Source organism: Anolis carolinensis, chromosome 1 (genome assembly GCF_035594765.1).
Source record: "Anolis carolinensis isolate JA03-04 chromosome 1, rAnoCar3.1.pri, whole genome shotgun sequence".
NCBI lineage: Eukaryota > Metazoa > Chordata > Lepidosauria > Squamata > Dactyloidae > Anolis > Anolis carolinensis.
In genome coordinates, this window is record NC_085841.1 from 110,570,031 (window position 1) to 110,583,921 (window position 13,891).

Below are 13,891 nucleotides of genomic sequence, written 5' to 3' on the forward strand. Positions count from 1 at the left end.
CCAGAAGTGGTGTCATGGTAGAGAGAGTAGAAAGAATCAGTGTTCCTTTCATGTTCTTTTGGACTAAGCTCTTGCTTTTCATTTTTCTACTCAGAGAAGGAGATGGTTCCTTTTTTAACGTACAGTACTTTGACCAGTGGATAAGTTAATCTATTATTTTTGCATTGATTTTTTGACAAAAATTTGTACTCATAAATAACTATATACAATATATTCAAAATTTACAATTTTTAAATCTCACGGTATGTGTGAGCAAGTGTCTACCAGAAGTAAGAGCATACATTTCTTCTATGAGTAGTGTCTTTCAATAAAATGTAGGTTCACTTTAATATGACTGTTGTTAAAATGCGTTATTACATTTATATATAAGACCTTGTGCCTCACTAGGATCCTGGTATTTCAGTTATTTGGTTGCAATCACATAGCAAAGCCTATATTGATTTTCTAGGTATTCAGATTACACCTTGAAATGCAAGAGCTGGCTAAAGAGCACAAGGGCTGACTTTTATCATTTGCAAATTATATACAATTTGCTGCATCAGGCTTTCATCCAAGAACACACTCCTCTGTTGAGGTTTTAAAGTGTAGAAGGCAGAGGCTTCAAATCATCTGCTTTGCTATGTATGTCACAAGAATGCTGGTGTTTTGTTTTGTTTGAAAAATGGGTTTTGTTATAGTAAAAGCACAGCACAATTATAAAATATAAAAATTGAATGTAAAGCCAAGACAACTACTGACTAGGCATTCAAACTGCAAGTTGTGGAAGTCGTGTTTTATAAGATAGCTACTTACCTAAATATTTCCATAATAGATAGATCTATGATAGAACATAATTCCATTGATTCAACAGGCAACAATTGGATTTAAGACAATAGAGATTAGCCATAAAAACCATAGACATGTTTCATATCCATCTTATATAGTTTCTACCTTCTATCTTTTATGTGATATTCCTTCAATGGTGGCGGAGGGGGGGGGGGGATATGGACCTCTATAGACTTGTCAGTTAGTTTGATTTGTAAGTGTGTTCAATTGGATTCCATGCTTCCTTAAACTTCCACTCAGTTTTCCTATGTATTGGCTGATGGGTCTTGTTTTTATGGGAAGGTGAATTGCCTCTTTTACATCCCCCCCTTCCCTTCAGCTTCATGCCCAATGATTAACAACATAAATTAAAACTTCCTTAAGTGTGCTTTGGCATGCTAAATTGTAGTGACTCTGAAAAATCCATTAAAGCTATTATGTTAAGATTTATGTGTCTTGCTGTGATTATACGATCCTGTCTGGAGATCATACGCATAAATGCAAATAAAATACATCAATAATTCTCCCCAAAAACCCAATCTTATGTTTAAAACAATTCAGCTTTCAAGATGTTCTTTACCTCATTGTTTCCCTATTACAAAATGTTCTAATCAAAAGAAGAAGATGAAGGAGAAAAGGCCAAATGTTCTGAGATTTAATGTGTGCTGTGCCAACTTTAAACTTAAGCCTACTCCAAAGAAGAACATTATAAAGCACAGTGGGCAGCAGAGCATTAGTTCATACAACAAGTCTCTGCTGTTAAGCATAATAGTATGGTAATTATTCTCTGTTCTTTAGAACTGGAAATAAATTAGCCTGATCTTAGTCCCTGACATGGAAGGTATGACAATTGTTTGCCAGAATGTAATTTCTTGGATAGATTTGCATATTTCCATTGGGGACAGTTCCAACATATTTGGGCCAGTGTCAACCTGTCTTTTGTGATTTTGTGCAGCTTGTATGTTAAATCCAGAAAGTCAATGGAAACGGATTTTTAAAAAATTTAGTGTCTAAACACTTCCATGAATTCATCCAATCCTATCTTAGATATGCATAAGTTTGTGGCTTTCAATAGACCTTGTAGCTGCAAATGGCATACTTCAATTAAACATTTTGTTAACGTTGTTTACAGTATGACTCCTGTACCTGCAAGACCAGTACCCATGGTTTACCTACCCACATCTAACAAAATAGTAGGTTATCAGGGTGATACAATGATATACCTTTACTGGAAGTTACCATGGAGTTATGGTGGCAAATTCTTAGAGAGGATACCTTCCTAGAAATATTCTAGGCCCTCCAGTATGACTACTTAATATCCAGTGAAAGTCGTTCATTTCAATAAGGTTTACTATTATCCATAGTTTTCTGTTTTTATGGTGAGTTCAGGAATGTATCCCCCATGGATACAGGACTCAGACTATACAGTGGAATCTGCATTGCAACTTAAGAGCATTTTGAGTTAAGAACTAGCACCAGAAGGAGCAGCCCCATGCCTCCATGCCTTGTGTTTTGCTGGCTTTGGGAGATTGCTGTTTGCTTTGCTTCTGGATGCTTTGAGGAACTTTGGGTTAGTTAATTTTGTGTGGTTTTTATTCCTGATATGTTTAGCTTCATGAAGAAGGAGAGGGAGAGGGAGCAAGAGAGGGAGGGAGGCTGGAATGAGTACAGTATGAAGCAAATGATGCTTTTTCCTCTTCAGTGTGTGCTTTGTGCTTCCTTGACACAACTTTGTGTTTGTACCATCGTGCTACAACTTTGCGCTTCTACCATTTTAAAGTTGATCTTTTTTATTGTTCTGTGTGAGTGTGCATTTATACATTATTTGTTATCTATAAAGTACATTTTTGTTGTGGTTCAGCCATCATGGCCCAGGTTTCATCGGGAGTTGGAGTCAGAAACAGATGAGGAGGCAGAATTCGAAGACATTTCTGCTCAGAATTCAGGCCCCATGGCCTTGCAGGTGCCAAATACGCTAATTGGCAAACATTCTGAATCCTCTCCAGCGTTAACCACACCAGATGGTACAGACTTGGGGGAGAATGGAAGTTTTAATCAGAGAGAGTTTGTTACCCAAGATAGAAGTAGAAAACAAGGACTGAGAAGAAGTCAAAGACTCACTCTCAAACTAGATCATGATTAGTTTTCCCATGAGAACCTTCGTGGGCCCTGTACTCCCTAATTCTTACAGACTTGGGATTCTGTTAAAAGTACTCTGCACTGTATGTTCATTGCGGTGTCAACTTTGCCTTTCCTCGGAAGAGGTTCCAGTTTCCAGTTCCTTGCCTTGTCTTCTGAATCCGTGCTGAGTTTCCAGTTCCAGGAGAGCTGTGCCGAGCCGCGACTCTCGGGTAGACCTTGCCTTGTTACCGCAACTTCCTTGTTCCTGAATTGAGATTGTCTTTGCTTTGTTTACCTTGCTTCTTTGACTTTGCTACAGGACTTTTCAAGCAGATTTGCAGTGCTTGTTTCCCACTATTGTTTCATGGACAAATTTTGATATCTAAGGGAAGCTATCAAGCTTCACTTCTGGATGACAAATTGGACATTGATGAACTCTTTCTGAATTGCAATAGACTATATATTATGGACTATTTCTTACTTTGACTTTCCACCTTAAATGCACATAGACATATATATTTACTCTGCTTCAATAAACAGCTTGTGTGTTATATTGGCTCCTACCTGGTTTTTGAGTGCTCGTGCTGCCTTGGGGTGCAATAGTTTTTTTATTTAAAAACACGTAACAAAAATGGATGGGGTGGGCGGACCAGGATGAACTAATAGCATTCCAATGCATTTTGATGGGAAATTTGCTTTGAGATAAGAGTGTTTTGACTTAAGAGCTTGGTAATGGAACAAATTAAACTCTTAAGTCAAAGTATTACTGTATTTCATTTCATTTCATTTCAATTCAATTTGAATCAGAATAGCACCACTTTTGGTCACTTGGTTGGTGCAATGTTTTTGAAAATAAGCAGGCATTGTCTGTAAAAATATGACGGGGTGACGCAAAAAGATAACTAACAGACTTTTTATTTTCCTCTTTCAAAATCCCTTCATTGTAATTATTTTTTTTTAGTTTTTCCATCATTTTATCCCACCACTCATGCTAAAACCAGAATGAAATACCCAAAGTGCACAATAGAATTCGCTGAAAATTAATTCATAAACCCATTAGAAAAAACTCACAATTTTAGAACCAAATTCAAATATAGAAAAAATTGAAAATGACAGATTCATTTCTCCTGAAAGGGGGTCTTTAAAATATTTTGTGTTTATTGGCCACTGAGTCTGTCTTCAATTTATGATGAGGATCATTGGTCATTACCAGGCCTTGCAGACTCAGGGCTATGGCTTCCTTGACGGAATCAGTCCACCAGAATAATGGCCTCTCTCTTTTCCTGTTGCGTTCCTCTTTAACAAGCCTTTTGAAGTCAGTCCTCCACATTTGCTAAGGTTAGGAGCACAAGACCCCCATGAAATTGCTATTTATTCATCTGAGATAAGACCACTCTGGCAATTTCTAGGTCTTCCACCATGACTGTATGGTCAACTTCCGCTGGAACCTTCCCATAGAATCACATTGGAGGGCCCAGAGTTTCCTAAAGAAGCGTTCTTGCACAAAATCCCTTAGACCTTCAGCATGACTAGAGGAAGTTGGCCATAGAGTCAGACTAGAGGACCTAGAGATTTACAAAGAGAATGTGAATAATCCTATCTGTAAAAGTCAAAACTGCAAATGTGAGGGAGTACTTTATTCTGTCTCAATGGGTGATGTCATCTCATAGTACGCACAGCGTATTTCCATAGTGCAATAGCCTTAGTTTAGTCATCTTTGTTTTTAGATTTGATTTGGCTAAAAATCATTTGTTTTTCTTTTTGGTCCTCCATGCTATCTATACATTTCAAATGAATTGATTTTTTTCCTGTAAACTTTCCTCATTTTTTTTCACAACCATACAGAAATCAGAAGTTGAAAGATATGATGGGTTAGTCTCCAATTTTTGACTTCCTGTGTGGTCAGCAGTGGTTTTTATCAGATAAATACCTCACTCTTAATCGCTACATAGAATGCAGACACAACATAGTCCTCTTCACATTGGAAATAGCTCCACATATTGAAAATGATGAATGAAAATGACTGAGAATTTCATCCAGAATGGGTTTTAAAAATTACTAATGTGGAAGAAAATGAAATTGAGAAAGAATCATACTATGACAAATGCATTTAAGTATTTCCTGTGACACAACCTGCCCTTCTCCTTTCTCTTGACACAAGAAATGACTTTGCGACAAAACAATATGAAAAAGAATAATAATAAGAGGCAGACATGCTGTTGATGTGAAAAGGATTTTACCCCTCATAACACACTGTTTCAAGAGAGAAACAACCAGGTGTGTTATATACTTTTTTATGTGATGCCTTGTGTGCCGTCGCGCCTGGGGCTGTAAACTCTTAGTGAAAGAGGCATGGACGTGACATCTTTCCCCAGGGGATTGCTTCTTGCCCTCCTTTAGGGAAACTGGAACTCCCAAGGACCAAAACACTGTAGATAACTCAAAAACTGGGTTTATTGTTCACAAAGGGGGTAAAAGAAAATATACATTACAGTCTTTGATTGTTTAAGTCCATGAAGCTTGTCCAGATCCCTCTTTCTCTGGCTGTGAATGCCGGAGCAAACTCAGCCTCAGTCCAATGACCTATATCTGAAGACAAGAGTCTTCCTCTGTTGCCAAAGGACTGATGTGAAGGCGCTTGAGACTCCTCAACGTTGTTCAGGTTGGCCCTGAACATGAAGTGTGAGTCCCAAGGGTAAGAACCTCAGAATTGGTGCTGAGAGGTAACTTTTGAAGGGCTTTTTGAGCCAAGCCTCTCTTTCACGTCCATCCAATAGAGAACTTGCTGATGGAATGAAAAGGAGGAAACACAGTCCTACTCCAGGAAGAGGTGGAGCCAAACAGTTTTGCTGAGTGAGCAATGTAACAGGTACAAACAACATTGATTGACAGATATAAATAACCAATCCAACTACATTTACAGGGTAAGGGCAAAATCAGGCATGATACAACAATTCAAATCTTGAAACTTATAGTTCCAACATATAGATGGCGCCACTCGCGTCGTCACACCTTGTTTAAATCTTCTGAAGCACCATTTTTCAAATAGTCATGAATTCTCCACCTCACATACAATTATTTAGTGTCCGTGCTATTTCTTTTCAAAAGGAGTTGGCACAAATTACTAATCTCCTTGTATTAATTCAACAATGCAGCTGAATACAGCAAAATCTTCCCTTAGATCAAATTACACACTCCTTTTGCTCATGAGAAACTTTTGACCCAGCAGAACTTGTCCTCTGATTAAGTGATGGAGGAGGTAATCCCTGTTGATCACCATTTACCCTGAAAAAACAAAAAAAATTGTGGTGGAGACAGCAGGGCTGTAAATAGGCAACCTCACTTTTCACATTGATTTTATTTTAAATTTTACCCTGGCTCAAAGGAAATGATAAAGATGTAAATACTTATTATGCTTTTATACATAAAAGTGGAATACTTCATACATTTTTCCATTTTGAGTGCTATTATGTGAGTCTTTTGTGAATTTCCCCCAAATTTTAGAGCTTTAAGGTGAATATTTCACTTTTATATTTAAAAAAACCCCTGCATTTTGTGCAAAAGTATTGGGCATACAGCATTTTTATGCAATTTTGGGGGGGACAATGCAATGCTTTTTGTATAAATGAGCATTTTACAAAAGGACTCTGAAATGGGAGCAGTCATTTAAATGTGTTAAGCCTCTGTAACATGTGCAGATGTATCCAGGTACTGTTTTTCATCAAAGATACAAAAATAATGTTTGAAATAGCCCATGCAGGCCTCCAGCCTTAGCTAACTCTGGAGTTTTTTTCAGCTAGTTATCTTTATTGATACTTGTTGTGACCTACTCTTAACGCTTCAGCAAACATTATTACCGAGGCAGAACTTATCTTGCCAATATTTACCATCACATGCCCGTGCTAGGAACAGAAGTTCCAGTGACACGTCAATCCCCACTCTTTCTAATGAGATAGTCAGTAGCAATTAAAACCTAATTAAGCAGAGGCTGATTGTCCAGGTACCCTGGAGCTGAACCACTCTGATTGAGAGTTATTTGGGGTCCATTAAAAGTATAACCGCTTTATTTGTCACATCGAGTGGAGAAAAGTAGAAGTTGTGCATGGACAAAATGTTCGATCCGCTTGCGTGCAAGACAGCAAAGTGGAATTAATATAAATACAGATGCCCAGAATTGAGATATTTCATTGACTGAAAAGGCATCCAAGATAATTTCAACTTCCTAAAATAGCGCTGGTAAAATATTTCTGGTAACATTGCAAAATTCAGCATCTGCTTCTTCCATCTGGTGGCAATTTCTCACCCAGACTATTTTCTGTGAAAAGCTAGAACAAAATGTTTGTGGGGCCCTGGCTTTAGCACTGTAGGATCAGAAGGCATTAGTGAACAAATTTATACACCATGCTCTGTCAGTGGGCAACCTGGTCAGTTCCACTTGGTTTCTGGACCAAGTAGAACAGAGCAGAAGCCTGGGCACTAAATTACACATGATGTCTCTTTACAAAAGAAAAAAACCCCTTCCCAATGACACATTTACTAAGAGTCTTGCATGGTAAGGCTGCATTTATTGTGGAGCATTATTTTTTTCTCTTCCTGTTATTTCACCTATTATTATTGTAAATAACAACAAAAACACATTTAATCGTGGTGGCCTTTTGTCATAGCCATTACGTAAATAAGTATGTTTCAATAGGCCGGGTTGTGGCACAGGCTGGCTAGCAGCCAGCTGCAACAAATCACTCTGACCAAGAGGTCATGAGTTCGAGGCCAGCTTGTGCCTGCATTTGTCTCTGTCTCTGTTCTATGTTATGGCAATGAATGTTTGCCTTATATGTGTGCAATGTGATCCGCCCTGAGTCCCCTTCAGGGTGAGAAGGGCGGAATATAAATACTGTAAATAAATAAATAGTCCTTGGCCACAATCCTGCTGGCAATTTACAGTGATGCAACTTCAGGAAAAACACCAGTATTATAAATCATATATGCCTCTGTTTGAATCTCTGTAGATATGCATAGATACACACAATATGCATAATTACACACTAATAGTAACAATACAACAATTTCAAAAAAGTATTAGCATTTTCAAGTTATCCACTGTGTATATACAGGGTGAACCAAAAGTCACAAAAAGATTTATATATTTTAATAACTCCTTTATTTTCTGTTTTTAATTGACAATACTATAGCATCATATACAGTACTAGCTTTGCCCGGCCACACGTTGCTGTGGCGTTGTCTGGTGGTGTTGGTGAGAAATTGTTGAGGTAGTGGTGGTATTGAATGTCTGTTGTATGGTTGTCTTTATGTTTAGTATGCATTTGGTTGTTTGTGTACTGTGAAAGTGGTGAGGGTAGAGGGGGTCTATGTCCCTGTGTAGTGTTGTATAGTATTTATACGTTGTCCATGTGTTGTGAATGCTTGGATTGTGTCCTGCTGCATAGTAGAAAGGGTTGGGTTGGATGGCCCTTAGGGGTCTCTCCAACCTCTTGTGCCTGTCCCCTGGGCTGAGTAGGTTGCTAGGAGACCAAGTGGGCGGAACTTAGCCTTGTAACAGGCAGCAATTGGATAAAAACAATTATTCCTCTTCCTCTAATTAGGACTTTATTTTTTCTTTTCTTTTTGTTGTATTAACCTAGAGCTGTGGATGATGGGTTGTGTTGTCAAATTTCGAGGTTGGGGGGCCTGTAGTTTTGTTGTTTTGTCCACTGCCCTGATGCCATCACTCTTTTATATATATAGATATATGGGAAATAAATTTACATAACATGTGAAAAATCAAATCTTGTAAATGATGTCCAATGCTATAGAATTTCTCTCTACCCCCCCCCCCCCACACCTCTCTCTCTCTCCACTTCATCTGGTGTGATGACCACATTATAATTCTAAATGCCTTTTTTCTCATATAGAGACTAAAGACTAAAGATAGTAGAGACTAGGTTTGTGCATTTCAGATGAACCTCGAGAGGATTTTGGGGGACCCATGGATCTGTTTTCGTGGGCCTCTCGAAAGCAGACGGGTGTCTGAATTGACATTTTTGGTCTGCAGCTGGAAAATGCACCTTCTATTCATTTTAGGGCTATTGAGATGAAAATGGCCACACTTGGAGGACACATCTACCACTGCTGGCCCACCAAGTTTCATAACATTTGGGTCATCCCCTGATTTTTAGGAATTTATTTTCTTTCTAGAAATAAAATCTCCTTTAAAAACTCCCAAAAAGGTTTCCCCCACTGGTCCTGCCCTGTAATTTCTCCAGGAGCAGCAGCAGGACACCATTCCTTCTTGCCAAATGGCAAAGATGTACTTCCACATCACACAGCCCACTTTACTAATAAAAAACAGCAGCCCACCATCCACACGTAAGCAAGTAGCATGTCCTTGTTAGAGAAAATACTCCTGTGTGATCCACTGAAGTGTATAGTACAAATAATAATAACAACAATCTTTTATGTCCTGATGGGGGTTGGAGTGTGAGAGAGATGATGGGTTCTGTTTGCTTGGCAAAGCTTCCACAGAACTCCAATGTTTTTATTATTATAGGCAACAGCCAAATTATTATTATTAAATGAAATTAAGAAGGCAGAAAGCATAGAAGGAAATATAAACAGAGAAGTTATGATAAGATTGCAAAGGAAAGAAACTATTAGGTATTGGTGGTAAGTTTAGGTAGGTTGGTAATTTTTCTGAGAATAAAGCTTTGCTGTTTGCTTGAATACATACAATTATTAACAATAATATTTTAAAAGTACTTTCTAAAAGAGAGGAGGGGGGAGAGATAAGAGAAGAAGCTAAAGGCTTTAGTGAGTGACTAAAAGCTCAGAGCCACGCTAAAAGAAAAGCACACCCACTCACAAGTCTACAAACACCGTGCACCCACCCACCTGCACTTTCCAACTCCCAGTCTCACTAAATAAAGAAACAAGAAAATAAAGGAAAATGAAGAATTATCAAAAAGATTCAATGCTAGGGAGAGGCCAAGCCAAACCAAAATCTAAAGCTGAGAGTGAGCAGCAAGGTAATCGAACTGAAGCATCTCCCTCTAGGACCAGGACAATGGATGTGTTCACCTCATTAAATAGACATAGCAGGGCTCACAGGGCAACCCCGTGGCAGCAAATGGCAGCCTTTCTGCACTTTGCGTAATCCCAAATAGAGCAGAAGGTAGCCGCAACCTGCAACCACATGGTTCGGCTCAGTAAAAAAAAAAAAAAAAAGGCAGCAGAGCCTTTGCTATTACAGGTGTCCGAAGAAGCCAATGAAGCTGAAGGCAAACAGCCAAAACAAATCTGTGCACAAGTCTAATAAAGACTTCTTGAACAATGTATAGATGACTTACTATGCTGATACACTACAATCACCTTATCCACAGATTTTACACCCACAGTTTGATTTACGCATGTTTCTTCTTCCCAGAAGTGTTGGTAGACCTCTTTAGGTTCTCTTATGTGATTCTATGGTATGCTGACAGCCCAAGTATCATTAAAATGTAGAGTTTGTCATAATCCATGATTTTAGATATCCATTAGCTGTGCCCGGCTACGCGTTGCTGTGGCGTTGTCTGGTGGTGTTGGTGATAAATTGTTGAGTTAATAGTGGTATTGAATGTCTGTTGTATGGTTGTCTTTATGTTTAGTATGCATTTGGTTGTTTGTGTACTGTGAAAGTGGTGAGGATAGAGGGGGTCTATATTCCTGTGTAGTATTGTATAGTATTTATACATTGTCCGTGTGTTGTGAATGCTTGGATTGTGTCCTGCTGTATAGTAGAAAGGGTTGGGCTGGATGGCCCTTAGGGGTCTCTCCAAACTCTTTGATTCTATGCTTCTGTTATCATCATCATCATCATCATCATCATCATCATGTAGAGGCTGGATGGCCATCTGTCAGGAGTGCTTGGATTGTGTCCTCCTGCATGGTAGAAGGAAGTTGATCGGGAAGATCCTTAGGGGTCACTCCAAACCTTAGGATTGTATGTTGTTGTTGTTGTTGTTGTTGTTATTATTATTATTATTATTATTATTAGTAGTAGTATTGAGAGGCTGGGTGGCCATCTGTTGGGAGTGCTTGGATTGTGTCCTGCATGGCAGAATTGGGTTGGACTGGATAGCTTTTAGGGGTGTCTCCTAACTATCTGATGCTATGATTCGATGTGTATTATTATTGTGCAGATATTGGATGGCCATCTGTCAGGAGTGATTGGATTGTGTCCTCCTGCATGATATAAGGAAGTTGAACTGGATGATCCTTAGGGGTATCTGCTAACCTTAGGATTGTATGATATTCTTCTTCGTCGTCTTATTATTATTATTATTATTATTATTATTATTATTATTATTATTATTATTATTGAGAGCTGGCTGGCCATCTGTTGGGAGTGCTTGGATTGTATCGTCCAATGTCAGAGTTGGGTTGGACTGGATGGCCTTTAGGGGTCTCTCCTAACTGTCTGATTGTATTATTCCATTTGTATTATTATTGTGCAGATCTTGGATGGCCATCTGTTAGGAGTGCTTGATTTGTGTTGTCTTGCATGGTAGAAGGAAGTTGAACTGGATGATCCTTAGGGGTGTCTCCTAACCTTATGATTGTATGATATTATTATTATTATTATTATTATTATTATTATTATTATTATTATTATTATTATTATTGAGAGGCTGGGTGGCCATCTGTTGGGCATGCTTGGATTGTGTCTTCCATGGCAGAATTGGGTTGGACTGGATTACCACAGTAATTATTTCATATTACAGTAGAATCTCACTTATCCAACATTCGCTTATCCAGTGTTCTGGATTATCCAACACAGTCTGCCTTTTAGTAGTCAATGTTTTTGTAGTCAATGTTTTAAATTCATTGTGATATTTTGGTGATAAATTTGTAAATACAGTAATTACAACATAGCATTACTGAGTATTGAACTACTTTTTCTGTCAAATTTGTTGTATAACATGATGTTTGCTGCTTAATTTGTAGAATCATTACCTAATTTGATGTTTAATAGACTTTTACTGAATCCCTTCTTATTATCCAACATATTCACTTATCCAACGTTCTGCCGACTTGTTTATGTTGGATAAGTAAGACTCTACTGTATATTTATAATCTTATATTATCTGTTTAGAACTGGATTATATGTGGCCCCTTCTACACAGCTGTATAAAATGCACACTGAAATGAATTATCTGGCAGTGTGGACTCAAGATAATCCAGTTCAAAGCAGATAATATAAGATTATAAATGGGTAATATAGCTGTGTAGAAGGGCCTTTAGTCTACACTGCCATATAATCCAGTTAAAATCAGATAATCTGTGGAAAAGGCCTAAGTGAGGCCTAACTGTGCCTGTCCCCTGGGCTGAGTAGGTTGCTAGGAGACCAAGTGGGCGGAGCTTAGCCCTCTGACTGGCAGCAATTGGATAAAAACAATTATTCCTGTCCCTCTAATTAGGACTTTATTTTTCTTTTGTTTTTGTTGTATTAACCTAGAGCTGCGGATGATGGGTTGTGTTGTCCAATTTCGAGGTTGGGGGGCCTGTAGTTTTGTTGTTTTGTCCGGTGCCCTGATTCCATCACTCTTTTATATATATAGATAGATAGGGGCACTTAGAATATTTTCCCCATGGATATAGGAATCATACTGTGGTCCTCACTTTCAATGTTCTTGGCTGTACCTGCACCTCATCTTTCCTTTTATTCCTTGGAGGGACTATCCAGAAAGTGAAAACAATCCTTAATAATATTGAGACTTTCCAGTTCTTTTTAATTTGATTCATGGTTGTGCATCCAAACTTTTTTTATTGAAAATCCTGAATTTCCCTTGATCTCTCTTTCCCTTGTGTTCTCCCATCTTTCTGTCACATCTGTAATCAGGCAATGTTTCAAAAATTGACTTTTACCAATTTCCACGGATAGCTTTTTAGTTATTATTATTACTTTCAAAGTGTTAACATGTTTTAACAATATTACACTAGTTCAGTGGTATGATCATTTTTTTGTTATTGGTGACATTTCTCTTTCTCTAACTTGATCTCTGCTGGATCTACCTGGTCACTGCATTTCCTAGTGGAGGCTATCTTCCTGGGATAGCCTCCACTGTGTTATCCACTGGGATAACACACCAAGACAGCCAGCAATGGAGCAATATATTTCATTTTGGAAAATCCTGGGACTTTATTGCATGGAGGTGACAAAGTGACATAGAAGCAGTGAACCTTTGGTGATGCTGTGTGTGACTCATTGGCAGTCTGCCACCATTCTATGATAAATCTGATTCCAGCTATTGACAAGCAAAACCCATCAATCACCCTGGATGGTTCCATGCTGCCACAACCTTCCTGGTGTAATGATCCCAGCCGCTTTTTGACAAATTGTTGCAATTATGTGATGATTGCAGTGGTGTAATACTGAGGGTGATGATGCCAGTAAGTTGATATTATCACTGATCATGTGAATGACACACAATCATGTAAATCAAGTGATCATGCGATTTAGGGCAATTCCAAACAGACCTAGATCCCAGAATATCAAGGCAGAAAATCCCACAATATCTGCTTTGAACTGGGCTATCTGAGTCCACACTCAGATAATGTGGGATTTTCAGCCTTGATATTCTGGGATATAGGGATATGTGTAAGGGCCCCAAGTTCCTGGAGAGTTAGGAATAAAAATACCTTTTAATTGTTGCACTTAGGAATAGTGCAGCATGGGGAAAAGTTATATAAATCTCCAAAATAAAGGATGGAGATAAAACCAGGACTTTCTGGTTTTCGGATATGTCTTGGATGAACTGGCTATATTCTGCATTTATTCTATGACTGCTGGAAGAGTATCTTTGTAGTTCAGAATCCTGCTTCACACAGCAAGATGTTTTTAGTAAGCCATGTTGCAGGTATGAAGCGAAGTGTATGTCAATTAGGGCAGCAATATTCCCCCACATGAAATCTGGGCAGCTATTTTGCATATTAT